The sequence below is a fragment of the Acomys russatus genome, chromosome 19 (assembly GCF_903995435.1).
Source record: "Acomys russatus chromosome 19, mAcoRus1.1, whole genome shotgun sequence".
Lineage (NCBI taxonomy): Eukaryota > Metazoa > Chordata > Mammalia > Rodentia > Muridae > Acomys > Acomys russatus.
In genome coordinates this window covers 50732845-50749711 of record NC_067155.1, presented here as the reverse complement: position 1 = coordinate 50749711, position 16867 = coordinate 50732845, and the positions used below count along the sequence as shown (strand labels likewise).

Below are 16867 nucleotides of genomic sequence, written 5' to 3'. Positions count from 1 at the left end.
ACATGCTAGTGTGTGGTGTCTATGTGTCTCTGTGTGTGTCTGTGCCAGTGTGTCTACATGTGTCAGTATGACTCTGTGTGTGTGTGTGTGTGTATGTGTGTATGTGTGTGTATCTGTCTCTGTGTCTGAGAAGCCTTGACCTTTACTGTTAGTGGTAAGATCTGACAGATAATCTGGCAGGCAGGGTCGCTGTCCATAGGTGGTTTATTGGCATGTGAGAAAGAGTCTGTGGTTCACTGTAGAGCAACAGAGAGGCAGCCATAGGGCCAGATCTGGTCCAGAGTGGTGTAGGGATGTGTGTGTGTGTGTGTGTGTGTGTGTGTGTGTGTGTGTGTGTGTGTGTGTGTATGTGTGTGATTAACGTCGGATGTCTTCCTCCATCACTCTCTGTCATGTTGAAGACACACCCTCTCTTTGAACCTGGAATTCACCAACTCAGCTAGGCTGGCCAGTGAGTCCCAGAGAGCCACTTGCCTTGATCTCCCCAGCACTGGGTTGTGGGTACATACCTGTAATGCCCAGAGTTTTACATGGATTCTAAGGGGTCAGACTCATGGACCCATGCTTGGGTGACAAGCACTTCACCGATTGGGCCATCTGGGGGCGGGGTGTCCAAGACAGTTGATTAAAAAAAATTGAACTGTAAGCAGATGGTGCAGGAAAGGGCACAGTACAGCTTTAAAGAGACAGTTGGAGGACTCTGGACAAGTGAGACTGGAGCATGGCTGCCTTGATCCCTCTCTGAAGTCAGCAGAGGGCTACTGAATTGTCCCAAGCACCCACAACTGACTTGCTACTGTTAGATCTGTTTGCAGACAAGTCTCAGTGGTGAGTTTGGGGGATGATTATGTAAAAATGTACAACCAAAGGCAACGTGCAATGCTTGATCTATGCTAGTAGTACCTTGTTTTTGAAGCCAGAGGCTCACTGCTTTAGGTGCTCAAGGTACTGGCTCACTGCCTGGCACTTGGGCTGGAGGTCTAGCTCCTGAGCTCTGGCTGTCAGAGTTCAGAGCCCTTGGCTCCTTCACTCTTGGCCGTGCTCTCAATCTCTTCCCATGACTGGTCCTTGGGGTCCCCGTTTCCTGAGCAACCACCTATGGTCCTTCACAGCCTCTTGTCTTCCAAAGTCTCAGTGTCTCAACCTTCTGAATACATCAGCCATCATTTGCAGTCTTAGCCTCTTCCAGACTCGGCTTGTATCCACTGTTTGGAACTCTGCCACTCCTTCATGGTGTTATACCTCTTAGCTTTGGGTAGTGGGTCCTCAGCTTCCAGTGATGCATCCTTGCTTCATCCGCCTCCTTGCTACTGCTGCTGCTGTAATTGTGGCTATGGCTGGTAGCCCTCAGGCTGGATGCTCTAGAAGGTAGCTGCCCTTCGTAAAACCACTTTCATCCCACATTGGGACAGAAGACCAGTGGAGAGGAGCTGTTAGGGCCCTGCTATTGCAACACCAGGAGAGATGCTTCCCTAACTAGCAGGCGTTGTGCTCATTAACAGAGGCAGGTATGCCTGTGTGGATTGCCACCACAGCCTGCCAGATGCAGAGCTTCCAACTCCATTAGTCATGAGGCTCCCCTAAGGGCCAGTCAACAAGCCTTGCATTACATCCATGAGACTTGTCGCTGAGACTCTAGGGAGACATGCTACCTTCTGTCCTGGGTGAGGGTAACTCCAGGGAACCGGGTCCTCTGTGGTACACTGGGGCTTGGCTCTCTCAGTGTAGAGTCTTCTAAAGCTTGCACTAACTGCTTGGACATTTCGTGGCTGAGGGCAGCAGCTATGGATGGACCGGTCTCTGAGCCAGAGCTCAGGGTCCTCAGTGGTGGAGTGTTAGGAGAAGGGACAGCTTGGTGGACAGACAGCTGCTGCTCCAGGCACAAGGGAGGGGTCATATCAGCTGGTATTAAGAGGCCAAGTGGCTTGCTCCTTTTAGTTTAGGGTATTAAAAAAACAAAGCAAAAACAAAAACCACCAACCCTGGAGGTGCAGACAGGGAATTAACATTCTCAGCAGTTTAACACCCCCAAACCCACAGCCACACCTGAAGGGGAGTCAGGGTCCTCACATCTGTCTCTACGGTAGCTGTGACAACTAGCAGCTTAAAATACACATTTGTTATCATATTCTGTAAGCTGGAATCTAAACGATTTGGCAGGGCTGTGTTCCTTCTGGACTATGTTGGTAGAATCCATTACTGGCTCTTCTAGACCTAAAGGCCACCCACCCACCTTCTTAAGTCATGTCTCCACTTCCACTTTTTCACTTTTTCTGCCTCTGTTCTGTCTCTTGCCCTTCTTCTCCCTTTTTGATGTCTTTACTGTACATGCTTCTCTGACTCTGGCCCTCCCAGCTTTCCTTATAAAGGCCTTTAATGCCGACATAAAATATTGGGTAGTAGACACCATCCTGCCAGGGAAAACTGCTTAGGACAGGAAGCAAACAACTCAAAATAGCTCCAGGAAGTTCTTGAAACTGACCAGACTCATTAGGCCCCTCCTTTCTAAGAGCGTATTAGCAATAAGACTACTAAGAGACCATAACAGACCAGTAGAGATGCTTAAAAGAGACCCAGTCCAAGAAGCTTGAAACGAATAAGCTGCCTAAGAAAGAGGCTCAGACCAGCTGAGGTACCAGGAAGGGATATTGTCCAATCCATGGAGCTGCCGGTAGGCTGTGCTGTGAGCTCCAGCTTCTCAGCTTTTGTGAGATGTCACCCATGCTGGGGTTGGGCTGTCTTTGAGTCATTTCTGCTCCTGTAAGTAACCCCTTACTCACATTTTGTAAGTAATAATCCCAATAAATTCACTGGTTGACCAAGTTGGACTTTGGGCTACTGTTAGTTTCATATTTGGGCCAAGTAGACATTTGTTCTCACAGCTTGGAAGCTGCCACCTCAGGATTGTCAATGGATGTTCAATACACTTTGTCCAATGCGTTATTTTCAAGAGCCGATGTAAAAAGAGGTAGACGCTTAATTTGTGTAAGTTACCCTTCTTCCCCCAAGAAGCACTGGTTCCTGGCATTCCATGGCTTGGAGCTTCACTTACTGTTTTCACTGTTGTATGGGCTCACCATTGTTTTTCTGTATGGCTTTTCTTTTGGGGGGGGGGTTGAAGTTATTTTTAGTTAAAGAAAAAAAATGGGCTTTCCAAGGGTCACAAATTGAGCTGAAGGTCAGAAAGAAGCTGAGTGTCGGCCTGGAAATGATAATTAGGCTATCCTGGAAACTGACTGGATCATCAGGCACTCCTTGGTGGAGAGGGCAGAGCTACCCTTCATCAATGCATGGCCTACATGGGCTCTCAGGTCACCACCATGTGCCCACTGACATGATTAACACTTATTCTTAGGGGCATTAAATTAAGGAATGATATAGGAAGCCGAAACAGTGCCTTATTCAGTTGGATTCTGAATCACAATCAGGAAATAGTCTTTATCTGGTGCCACCATAATTTTGTTTTTCTTGCAACGAATTTGAAGGAAGATTAAATCATTCTGGGGGTCGATTTCACGCACAGTGCTCCGTGCCTTTCACGGAAGTTGTGCATGAGGTTGGCGTACTGTGTTGTGGTGGCGTTGTCCATGGTGCTCTTGATGGGGATGCCTTCTGTGTTCACCACAATGATCCCCTGCACGCTTTCTGGCTCTGCAGTCTCTTGAGTGTTTCCTCCACCTCTGCCATCTCGGACCGATCCAGCAGCTCCGAGTAGCCAACACTCTGCCAAGTTCTCCGCCTTTCTGAGTCTCCTGTATGGTCTTTCTTATACAGGGTTTATCATGGAATTTAAGGGCCATCCTAACTTGGGATTTTTTTTTTGAGACTTTAAGCTTCTATCTGCAAAAATATTTTTCCCCCTAAAGAAAGTCTCATTCATTGGGGGCTAGGATTGGGTATCTTTCTTGGGTGCCCTGGTTTTATGCTGTACCGTGTAATAGGATACATTCACAGGTTCTCAGGATTAGGACTTGGGGCTTTGCTCTTCAGGCTACTCTGTGAGCCTTGTTTTGTTAAAGAGAATCCTTAAATGTCTTTAGAGAATGGAAGTGAAATGAAATTTCCAAATGATAGTTATGATTTAATCATCGGGCGTCTGTCTTTCTGAGTGATGGTTTCATATTTACTAGGTGTCTGCATTGTATAATATCTTAGTTTATTTCCTGTCGCTGTGATAGAACACCATGACAAAAGCAACTCATGGGAAGAAGGAGAGAGAGAGAGAGAGAGAGAGAGAGAGAGAGAGAGAGAGAGAGAGAGAGAGAGAGAGAGAGAACAGGAGGTGGGCAAGTCTATAGATTCTTAAAGCCCGCCCCCAGGTGACATACTTTCTCCAGCAAGTCTCTACCTCCTAAAGGTTTCACAACCTCTCTAAAAAGCGCCTCCTGTGAGCCTGTGGGGGGCATTTCTCATTCAAATCACAACATGTTCTATGCCAGTAGGTCCCAGACCGAACCCCAGAAAACCCATCATCATCCACGGGGGACAGATTCTCCCACTCACAGAGAGATAGATATAAATTGGAGAGGATCTTGAAGATGGCTCCGGTAACTTTGGGCTGCGGTAATTACAATCCCAGCCCACAGGTATGGGGTGGATTCACAAGAATGAGACCTTGAAAGGCTAATCAAAAGGCATTAGCATTTTAAAGCCTTCTCTAACCCGGGGGAAGGATGTTGCTTCTGAAGAAGTTGGTCTGTGGGAGAGGAAAGGTTAGGAGGGCGAAAGTCAGAGAAAAGGTTTTATAAAGTGTTGTGTAGCTTGCTGAGCTGTGTGGGGAGCTGGTCACCGAGGCCCGAGGGAAATGACAGCCTGCCACACGGTAGCAGCTTTACCTGCGTCTGGGTGTGCCACCTACAGCATGCTGTGTGATCAAAGTCCCCCCTGCCCACCCCCCACCCCCAACGCAAGTAGCTGGGCTTACAGAGCAGATTAAACAGAAGTCAGGCATGTTCTGAGTGAGCTCCTAAGGGAGATACACTTGAGTTGACATCACCCCTTTAGGCAGCGGGAGCTGGCCAGTTGTGACAGACTGGGGCTGGGTCGGGGTAGGGGGGTTGGCAGACCAAGGACGAATTCCTGCACAAGCGACTATTATTTTCTTTGTTGTTTCAAGTCGTAGAAACCCAAATCCACCTGCCACAGACTGATGCAAATTTTACTTGAAAGAACATGGAAAGAAGGAGAAAAAAAAAATTCAAAAGAGATTTAAAGCCATTTCTTTACCCTCTTGAAATGCTTCATACACACACACACACACACACACACACACACACACACAAATTCCATATAAAAAAAAGCCCCGCTGTTATTCTATTTCTGGGCGTGAATTTCCTTCCTTCCCACTATTGCCAGGAGCCATGCAGCTAAGAATAAGTTGTCAGGCAGTTTGGCTGTTATTGCCTAATTCTGTCCTTCTTTATGCTAGTAATTTGGACTTTTATTGTTGTGTTTCTAGTTGGAGATGTGTCACGTATTTCTTGTTGGCCGGGGATACACACTGCTGTATTCTCAACCTTTTGTTCTGTCAACTTCATTATGCTTCCAGTATCAATTAGAACATTCGTCCCTTTCTGTCTTCCGCATCTCTAATTAAGAACTAAACATCCTGGAAAGCACGTCTGCATAATTCTGGGAGATCTCAGATTGAGCCTGCTCGAACCTGCAGCCCTCCCCAGCTTCTTCCAGGAGGTGTGCACCTGCGCTTCCTTCCTGCCTGTCCGAGCCCTTGAATGCCTGCTGCTCTCCTTTCCAGTCCTTCCGGGTCCTTCCAGAGATGGTTGCTGGTACCTGTGACTTCTGTAGGCACTTGTTTTCCCCAGAATTCAGTGGGAAGGAAGGAAACAGAAGCCTTTGGGTACTTGTTGTCCTGAGCGTAGTTTAGAGGGTGAGCAGAACTATCAGCTTTATCTTGGGGGTCCACTGGCATCCTTAAGAAACTCAGATGATTGAAATAAACTCCTGAATTAAACCACGTTACACAAATGTAAGAGCCAGTCCCCGGACAGGGGGGGTTCTAGGTACAAGGGTTTTGAGGCAAGTCTATTGATGGTCTCCGCCATGTTTTTGTTTTTTTTTGTTTTTTTTTTTTTTTAACAGATTTTCAGAGCTGTGGTTGTCATACCACGGAATACACATCTTTTAAATGGAAAACCTGATAGGTTTTTATGTTACGTTATTGGTTTTATTCATCAGATTGGTCCGCGGGCACACCTGTGAGGGATTGTCTTGATTGTTAACTTGTTGTAGTAGGGCCCTCTGTGGTCATTCCCTTGGCAAGTGGTCCTGGGCTGTGTATAAATGCTAGCCGAGCGTGAGGCTGCAAGCAAGGCAGCAAGTGTTGTCCGCTGTGCTTTCTGCTGCAGGGTATCTCAAAGCTTTCACTTAAGCAGCGCACGCAGATTGGTTCTGTATTTCAGTCAACAGTTGAGGAGTGTCAAGTGACACCATCCTGGTGTCAGTGCATAGTCTGTTGGGGGACAGTACAATGGAAAGAGATGAACCACTTTCCCTTGGTACTGTCTCACCTTGCTGTGCTTCACTGACTTCTGTTAAATCCACAGTTGTTTGTCACATCTCGGAATGAATGGGCATGTCTCATCTGTCATCTGTCCTGATGTCACAGTCAGTCGCTAAGTTCAAACAGGGAAGAGCCAGAAGTTGGCGACAAACCTAGATAGCCCTTGGATGGCATTGCTGTCAGTGGCCAGCCTGTTTTTAAATAGACTACACAGGCCACTGTGGGAGGGTGGGCTATCCTGTCTGTTTCACTCAGTGTTGCTTTTTCTCCCACTTGGGCAGACCTGGTAGACAGTAAGTAGGCTGCTTTAAGTATTTGTTGAAGACATAAGCTACAAAAATGTCTCCCAGTAATACCCCAAGAGACAGAGGTGGGTAGGTGTTCTCTCTCCATCCTCTCATTTCTCTTGGGGGAGAAGAACTCTTTAAGATTATAGGTGGTGTCAAGAATAGCATGGCTGTGTTAGCCAAACACACCTCACTGGAGGATTATAAGCTTTGAAGTGTTAGTTTAAAAGTAGATGTCATGTGCGGGACACTGTAGGGTTACCTCCTAAGAGAATTACTAAGGAGATTCATAGGGAACCAGGGATACCGCGGCCCTCTCAGATGTCAGATGCTCAGCAGCCCCATCAATAAGGCGGGTGGTTTTTAATGTATCAGCCGCAGTTGAAATCTGAGCTGATGCTGGTGATTTCACAGTATCTAGGACAAAATGTGCCATCTGACAACTGGTTTGGAATGATGGATGAGTTCTCTGAGGACCACAGAAATGTCTCAAGTGTAACCTCCCAGCCCCAGCCCCCTCCTCCACCCCCGTGGTGCCTGGCAAGCTCAGGGCTCTCTGTAAATGCTAGTGGGAAGAATGAGGGTCTGACATCACAGTAGACAGCAGGGATGCCCTGAGGGACTGCAGCGTGGCGGGTGCTTTCCTTAGACTCACCATCTTCTCTGCTTCTCCCCGATGAGTGCACGCAAGCACATGTGACCACAAGGCTGTGTTTGATGGCAGCAGCAGGGTGTGCTAGCTAGCGCACGCTGCCTTACTGGCCTTGTGAGCGCTTTTCCTGTAACCTGAAAGCTCTGCGATGAGGTAGGGACCTCTCTAAGCGTTTCTTTTCAGTGTATCTGGGTCACCTGTCACTGTGGCTGGCTTTATGCAAGTGGACAGATCCCTAGTGTGGTCTGGTGGGGGAGCTACAGGTGCTGGGAGATGATGTCACTGCCCAGGAAAGACAGAGACTCTTTGGAGTCCACTGGATAAGGATTCTGAAATTACGTCAATCATAATTCTCTGGAGGATTGTGGTAAATCTGCTTTTTAAACTGAGCCTTAGACCCTGACCTTTTCCCCCCAGTTTGTGTGTGGTATGTTTTGGGGTCTCCCCCCCCTCGTGTGTGTGTGTGTGTGTGTGTGTGTGTGTGTGTGTGTGTGTGTGTGTGTGTGTGTGTGCATGCACATACCTGCCTGAGGGTGGATTCACAGGAGTGTGTGTGCTGGGAATCAATCTCAGTCATTTCCCCACCTCATTCATCAGAGCAGAGCCTCTCAATCAAACCCATCCCCTCAGCCATGCAGCTAGCCTCTCGATCTAGCACACCCAGGTGTATGTGTGTTTCTGGGACATCGGAACTACGGTGCTCACCCCTACACAGCAGACACTTTATCCACTGAGCCATCTCCCCAGCCTGTTAGGCACCAAGTTTGCTCAAGATAAGAAAGAGCATTTATGGTACACCCAGGCTCTTTATGCCTATCAGTTCCTGCAGTATTTCAAACCTCTTGGGGCTTGGCTATTAAACTCTACACTCTACCGTTGGGAAGCGACACAGGGCAGCTGTGAGCTGCCAGGCTGGGATTCAAGCCTTGGAACTCTGCCCACAGCATTCAAAAGAGTGCCCCAGTTTCACAGGGAACGCAGCCCCTGCAAAGGCATGGGGCACAGACTCTAGGCTTTTTAAGCCCCCTACTCTCGGACTGTCCTCAAATCGACTTGTGCCAAGCATACCCTGGGAGGTTACACTGTCTGTCACTGATGAAAATGTGTCCCCTTTTCTCTTAAATATCTCAGCTGTCTACAGGGAAACCAAAGATATTAGGAGCCAGTGGCTGACAAGAGCTCTTCCTGCACCAAGAAGTGATGACTTAAAAAGGAGATGGTGAGACTCTCATGTCTCCCCCAGACACTCAGGGGATTCACCGCCGGCAACTGCAGTGCCTTATTGATGCATATCGGCAGACTGATATGGATTTTAGACATGAATGCTGCCTCTTGCAGCCGGTGGGAATATAAATTCTGTTTCAGCTGAGAGCATTGGGATGAGGGTCTTCAGAGAGCAGAGGGACGGGTTCCACGGCCTCCCACTAGGCAGCCGATGCCTCCACTCCCATCACCTGGTCAAGAGGGTAAGGGCCCAACAGTGAAAGCTCATGTCTTTTCACTATAGGCTTATACAGTCTGCTGTGTGTGTGCGCGCGTGCATGCACACAAGCACACATGCCCATATATGTGAGATAAGTGTATGTGTGTATAGGATTCTGCTTGCACATGACTGCATCTGTGCATGGAGACCAGAGGTTAACTTCGGTGTCATTTCTCAGGTGCTATCCACCTTTGATTTTTTTTTTTTAGTGGGTATGTGTATGTGGGCATGTGTGCATGTGTATGGGTGTGCACGTGCACCATAGTGCACATATCGAGGTCAGAGGATAACTTGCAGGAATAGGTTTGCTCCTTCCACTCTGTGGGTCCTGGGGCTCAAACTCAACCACTCAGGCTTGGAAGCCAGCATCTTTACCCCATGAGCCATCTTGCTGGATCCACTAAGCCTTTTTAGAAATGCAAAGGTGACTTCCCTGATGGGAGTCACCTCAGATGGTTTGGCCTGGGGAGCCCTTTGTGTCTTCACAGTTTTCAAAAGTGTCATTCCCGATGGCATATGCTCCTGAGAGCACGGAAGCTGATGAATCTATCTTCCTGACAGCCCTGTGTCTAACCATCAGTTAACACACGGATCACAGTCTGGCTTATTTCTCTATGCACACAGTGGGGAAAGAGCCCTGGATAACTGCATGCTGAGATGGCTATGTTTAAAGGCCATATGAGGATGATGGACTTCTATGTGCTTCAGTTGACTGAGCCCAAGTCCTGAAGGTCCTACAGAGCTTAGCGGCTCTGACTTCAGAGCTCGTACCATGGCTCGCTCTGCTGAGGTGGGAGGGGTGAACCTGGCTCCCTGGAGAAGCAGAGCTAGTACAGCACAGAGCTGGAGAATGAGGCTCAGTTTGTAGAGGACTCATGTGGCACACATGAAGCCCTGGGTCTGATTCTCAGCACACACCAATGAGGAAGGATACTGTACCCTTCTCTGCAATCCTGTCTGCTATCCCAGCACTCAGGAGGTGGCATCTGGAGAGTCAGAAGTTCGAGGAGTTGGTGTAGAAACACAATTTTGACCCCTAAAGGTCAAAGAGAATAAAAGATGGTTTGTTCTGGAGCCAAATATGAATGAGCACGGGAACAGAGTCAAGTTTCCTCAGATGCTAGATTCCACTTGTGGCGTAGAACCATGCTGCACAGTGAATACTGGGCCAATGCAACCAACCGCAAATGATAATACAGTATAAATAAAACCCATATTTAAAACCTTGTAGATGGGCTGGGAAGAGCAGCGCTGGCTGCTTTTGCAGAGGACCTGAGTTGGATTCCTAGCACCCACACTCCAACATGAGGGGATCTAAGACCCTCTTCTGGCCTCCATGGGCACTACACACACACACACACACACACACACACACACACACACACACACACACGCACACACACACGCACATGCATGTGCTCGCTCTCCCTCTCCCTCCCCCTCCCCCTCCCCCTTTTGTTCTTCTCTCTCTCTCAAAAATGTCTTTGGGCCCAGTGTCCAGAACAGAATATCCAGTTGATAACTGTTGATACTGTTATGGTTTCTCTTTAGCCATGGACTGTCTTCTGACTATTTCTGTATGAAGTATATCATGTTTCCAACAGAAGGTCAAAAAGAAAAAGTTTGAAACAGAGTCAAAACCTGTGCATTCCTCCTAAGGCTGCTGCAGGCCCTGCCTTGCACTCTTCACTTCATGTTGTTTAAAAAGTGTCAAGAGCATTACAAGTGTGGCTTTGGGTCACTTGTCTCTCAGAGATGCACGGGCGAGGGGGAGGCTGGTCTTGTGCTCCTCATGATTTCTGACTATAGGTATTGAAGGTACCGGCACAGACATGGGTAAGGGCAATTGCCATTGTGATGAAGAATTCTGGGGTTAATTGGTCCTGTAGAAGGAAACACTGTCCTTCTAGAAACATCTGCAGTTTGAACAGACGGCAGAGCGAGCAGGATGGAATCATCTCGGGGCAGCGATCACACTGCCAATTCTTCTGTAAAAGATGAAGTGAGCACACAGAACAAGGACTAGGAATGTAGCTTAGTTGGGAGTGTGTTTACTTTGCACGCATGGGGCCCTGGGTTCCATCCCCAGCACCACATAGGCCAGGCATGGTGGCTCACACCTGTAATCCCAGCACTCAGAGGCAGGAGGACCAGAAATTCCAGGTCATCTGCATAGTGGGTTTCTGGCCAGCCTGGGGTACAAGAGATCTTGTCTCAAAACAAACAAACAAAAACAAACCAAAACCAAATCAAAACACAACGTAGAGGGATAGGAGGAAATGTCTTCTCCTGCCAACAACAGTGTCCTTTAGCCGAAGTCCAAGGTGATGACGCATGTCCACTGACGCACACACTGTGGACTCGCTGAGGAGCTGACTCCATCCGCAAAAGCTCAGGGACCAGGCCTGTCACATGACAGAGATGGTAACTACAGCAACGAAGGCTCCTACGACCAGTGAAGGCACTTTCAGATTCGCGTCTGCAACATGAGCTTTTTTGTGTGTGTGTGTGGAGACACTGCAGTGCACGAGGGCTGATGGACCCCAAGGGAGCCTGGAGCAGCCCAGATAGGCAACTGTTTGGTGTATACCCACGGGAATCTACATCATCATAGCAGAGACACCTGCGTGCTCCTCATTGTGACTTAGTTGGTAGAGCCTTTGCCTGGCATCAGTGGAGCCGTGAGAGCCCAGCTAACCCACATAAAACAGGCATGGTGGTACACACCTGAGTCGCAGTACTCGGGAGCTGGGCATCAAATCAGCCTTGGTGTCCATCAACAGATGAAAAGGTAAAGAAATGCAGTGCAGACACACACAGTGATGTGTTGGTGTTGGTTATTCAGCCCAGGGCGCTGCGTAGGTTAGGCAGCTTGCTTGGCCACTGAGCCATATCCCTAGCCCCTACACAATGGGGGTTTTGTTCATCCCCAAAGGATGAGGGATTGGCTTGTGGACTGGCACTGTGAGCTCTGGGCCGCAGAAACCCGAGGCAGAGCTGTGTTTTCTGAGTCTCTTGGTTTTGGAGTTGGGGAGATTGAACCCTTAAATCCTTTCCAGATACAAGGGGGAAATGTGGTTTTCTGTAGGAAGGCTGGCGAGGGGTATGCCAAAAGGTAGAGGATAGATCTGTGCTAGGATGCTGTCATCTTTGTGCGTTCCTGCACTCATTCTCTTGTCTCTTCCTCCAGCTGTGATGTCTCCTCACATGTCCTTGTGGGGATGGAAGAGAGGGCTATTTATTTCCCATGTTTGTTATCTAAAAAACAAAACAAACCAACAAACAAACAGTCCCTCTCGATGGAAGAGCCTAGAACTGGTTGGCATAATCTAACCTCCAGCATCGTGTTATGGTTTGTGCTGGACCTCAGGGATGGGGTATCCAGGGGAAGATGAGTGATCTGGTGCATGCTCTGGAAACTGGCGGTCGAACATGACCATAGCCTTTTTCACTAGGTAAGGACTTAGGACCAAACAAGGGCCAAAGCTTGATGGACAAAGCAATGCAACAAAATTCTCCTTGGGAAGATTTCTTAGGCGTTAGAGCTGTCAGTGTGTTTCCAAGTTAACCACTGAGTCTTGGAGGACTGGAAAGAGAGGCCCTGTTCATGGTTGCCTAGGCTTTCATGCACGGGCAGCTGCTGAAGCTGTCTTAGCTGAGTTGGGGCAACATAACTCTGGTCCTGATGACTGTGGGCCAAGCTGAGGAGTGTCCTCCATGTGCATGAGGAGCCAGCAGAGCTCAGCACCCTAGCCGAGGGGCCGCTGGGAGGAAGAAGTGAGTCAGGTTGAGGCATGAGGGACAGGTTGGAGCTTGACCATGGCGGTCGGTTTGTTCTCCCTTCCCGTTACTGGGACACATACTGAGTGAGAAGCTGAAGACGTTAACTGGGAAGGAATGTGATTTTTGGCAAGTGTGAGGGGTGGATTAGAGAGGCTCCCCCTCCTATCTAAAAACCACTGGGGAGTTAAGGGAAGCCCACAGGAAAATGCGCTGCTGGATGACTGGGCATGGCACTGAATAGAACCACGCCTGTGCAGGAGCTCGAGCTACCTGTAGGAGCCTGCTCTCTGGTCTGCCTCCCACATGGCCGTACCCATCTTCTCTCCACTTCTTATCTTCATTTGTACCCTTTGCTGTTCGTTTCTATTTCCGTCTCTCACAGAAGCATGTGCCTGATGAAGGTGGGGACCCCCCAGGTCCGTCATCTATATTGGCACCTACATACAGTATCTTATTAACTCAAAGCGTTCACTGGGTGAACAAATGAACAGGAATCCTCTTGCCTGTTTATTCACTGATTCAGGTTTTTAGTGCAGCACCAAGTGAATGTGGAAAAAGGAATAATTTAGTATTTAGTATTTGAGGATTTTCTCTCCACGACCCACTGAGTCATAAGAAGAGACATTGTGTGAACCTACAAGGAAGCATTCAGGCAGGTACTTGCTGGGCAGGAGGCCAGGAGAACCCTGTGTGATGCCGGGATGGCTAAGACCAACCTTCTTCCGTCACAGGACTCTCTGCTTCCGCAGGCATCCAAAGGAGAAGCATTCAGAGACCATCTCTCGAGGTCAGGGAAGGGAACTTTAAAATGTGACATCTAGGACTTCACGGGGCCAGTTCTGACCTCAAGTCATGGTTGGTGAGGTTAGCAGCACGTAAGTCCATAGCCAGGGCTTGCAGTGGTGGCTCTAGCACATGGCCCGTATAGGCACGGTCCATCAGACCCCCTCTCCTCCACAGAGGAAGAGAGCTTTTATGTAAAAGAGTTTGGGCAGGAGATGTGGTGATTCTTAACCAAGAAAGAGAGCGTAGATGGTTGGACGATGGGAACCAAACAAGGAAATGTGGTGCTCCGACTCTTGGCTCCCCAGGAACATGGTATCGGCCCACACTAATGAGAAGGCAGCTGGTTTGAAACTCTCCCTCACTTAATTATATCAACACGGTGGACACCTTGTGGGCTGCCTTCCCAGGTTGGGATAATTACCCTCCTTTTTCTGATTTTTCTTTCTTCTTGATAATTACCTCCTCTCACCTCTCCTCACACATGTGAGTGGGCTGCTGGCAGCCATGTTTATGCTTGGAGCCAGCTAACGTCGGCCAACCCGACTCTTGGAGGCCCTGAGATCAGTTAGTATCGGTTGCAAGTGTTAATGGGTAAAGTGCCCATCACCAGGTTTGTGTGCCCAAACATGGAGGGTAGAATTAACCATTGTACAGAATGACAGTAGAGAAGCAGAGGGGACAGAGCTGAGGTGTGTGTTGGGGTGCAGGGACCATGCCCTTCTGTTTCCAGGCTCCAGCGTGAGCCTGCGGATTGAGCGGGATCCAGGAAATATGAATAAACTCGCCTCTCCTGGCTGAAGTTCCCTCCCTCCCTCCCTCCCTCCCCTCCTCCTCCTTCTTCGTCTTCTCTCCCTCTCTCTCCTCTCTCTGTCTTTGTCTCTGTTTCTGTCTCTCTCTCTCGTCTAAGACAGGGTTTTTCTGTGTAGCCTTGGCTGTCCTTGACTTGCTTTGTAGTCCAGGTTGGCCTTGAACTCACAGAGATCACACCTGCTTCTGTCTCCAGCGCAAGGCTAAAGTTCTCTAATTAGAGGAGCTTAAGTGGGCTGGAGAGACATCTTGGTCAGTAAAGTGCTTGCCTTGAAAGCACAAGGACCCAAGTTTGATCCCTAGAGGCCATGTAAAGAAGCCAGCATGGTTGCTCACACTTGTAACCCTATAGCGCAGAAGGTAGAGGCAGGCAGATCCCTGGGGGCTCACAAGCCTGCCAGTCTAGAATGTGTTGCACACACATCGGCAGGGGGTGGGAGAGAGGAGAGAGATAAAATGGTGGTAATATTTAGGAACTGGAAATGGGAAATTAAGCCAAAGATCTCTTTGGAAATCTTCCCCTGTGACTGTGAGCCTGGGCACCTAGCTTCTTCTTGGCAGCAGTGGACAAACTTGACCATGCCAGGCCTTTCATCTGGGCCCTGTCTGTGCTCTGGAGCAGGTGGCAGGAAGGCTGCTGTTTGTGTCGACTTTCTCCCTCCATGTCTCAAGATGGAAACTCTCAGCCATCATGGGAGACTCCTTACATTCAGGATTCATAGCAGGTTTTGGCAAACGTGTGTGTGTGTGTGTGTGTGTGTGTGTGTGTGTGTGTGTATGTATGCATATATGCATGCATGTGCAAGTGTGCAAGTGTGTTTGGGTGCAGCGAGGCCCCAGAATTTGTCTGTCTCTATCCCTCCAGTGCCAGGATCATATGTGTATCATGTGACTTAAAAAATGGGTTCTGACAAATTTGCTAACATCCTCCTGTTTTACCAGGTTACCAACCCGTAGCCATTTATCTGTTCCAGAAGTTTCTTTCTCTAAAACCAAACAATAACAAAAACCATAAGTAGTTTTTAAATGTTTTTTTTAAAAGAACAAACCCAAGAAAGCTTTCTCTCCCTCATGCCTTTCCCCTCTCTCCTTCCCATTCTACCTCCCTCCTTCCCTCTGCTCACAGGCCTTCCTCTCCAGTGTCTCACTATGTAGCCCAGGCTGCCCTTAAACTTCAAGGCAACCCCCTTTCCCATTAACTAAGGGCAGGGAATTATTACAGTAATGTGGTCCAGTTCTCTCTCTATCCCTTGACCTGAGTCCCCAAATGGCAAGGTGCCAAGTGGGAGGAGCAGGGATAAGAAATAAAGGAGACAGAAGCAATAGCTGGAACCAAGAGGTTGTACATAAGCTGATGATTTACGCCAAGCAAGTTAAGCATCATATTTGCTCTTTGTTGGGGTGGGTGAGATACAGCTTAGAGGAAGGGTTGCAATCCCAGGAATTACATCCTTAACTGCTTCAATTGCATGGACTCATTCTCAGATGGGCCTTGCCATGTCTGCTCCTGGACAAGGACTCCGAAGTAAAGTTCCTTTTGTCCTCTCATTGGGGCCTCTGGGAAAGTCTTGGGTTGGTCTGGCTCCTCAATATCCCTCTGAAGGATGCAGCCTACACAGACACTTCTTCCTATGTGATTAATGAGTGCACATACCCTAGGCACCTTAGCTTCCTGACCCCTGTGCTTTAGTCGTGGGCGGGGGGAGAGGGTTGGGGGATGGGGCACCTGATCAGCAAGCCTCTCCTAGCAGGCTCAGGGTTGAGAAAAATTAAAGCAGGAAGCCGGGCAACACCCCATGCTGGGCACTCACTAGGGAGACACTTCCCCATTACTCTGGGCATCCTTTGATGAGTAAAAAAAGGCTTGGATCTCATCTTAAATTCTTAAAATACTGGCACTTTTCAAATCACTTCATAATCCGAGTCTTTCTGGCATGGAATGCCCCAAAGAAAAATCACATAGCCAATCACTTGCTATGGGGGTGGGGGGTGGGGGGTGGGGGTGAAGGTGGGGCCACAAGTCTGGGCATCATAGAGTCCTCCATAGGGTCATCAGCATTTGGATCATGCTTGTTTATAGGGTAGGGTTGAACCTTGCTGAGCATGATGTGGACCGTGATTTTCCTCATGATGGAAATAACTTTCATTCCTCCATACTGGGGGAGGAAGCAGGAGTGAGTCCTCTTGGGACGGTGTCTTGAAAATCTCAAGTCCCTGTCAACAGCAACCACATCTTGTCCTTCACTTGGAGTGGACACTGCCAGCGAGGCTCACGCTGGTGAGTGCTATGTGTTATTGCACCAGGCTCCTTCACAGCTTACCTGGACTTCCTCAAGGATGCAGGCTCCCTGACTTGTTCTGTCTCTAGAGGCCTGCTCAGAGCCCATTTGATAGCATCGCTGATCCTGAGCTGGCCCTGGGTTTTAGCTTCAGATGTGGTTTGGACTCTCCATGTCAACTAGAATCACCTATGAAGAGGGTCCTAATGAGAGATTGTCCAGATCAGGTTGGACTGGACTGGACCATGGGCGTGTCTCTGTGGGAGTCGT

General features: G+C 48.7%; 1 protein-coding gene and 1 pseudogene across 1 annotated transcript in view; one reads left to right on the top strand and one right to left on the bottom strand.

Annotated features, from left to right (window-relative positions):
* The window catches only part of Tmem132b (transmembrane protein 132B), a 243974-nt gene that overhangs the window by 208765 nt on the left and 18342 nt on the right, over positions 1 to 16867 (top strand). The window lies entirely within an intron of this gene.
* LOC127202705 (dynein light chain roadblock-type 1-like) lies at positions 3179 to 3687 on the bottom strand (annotated as a pseudogene).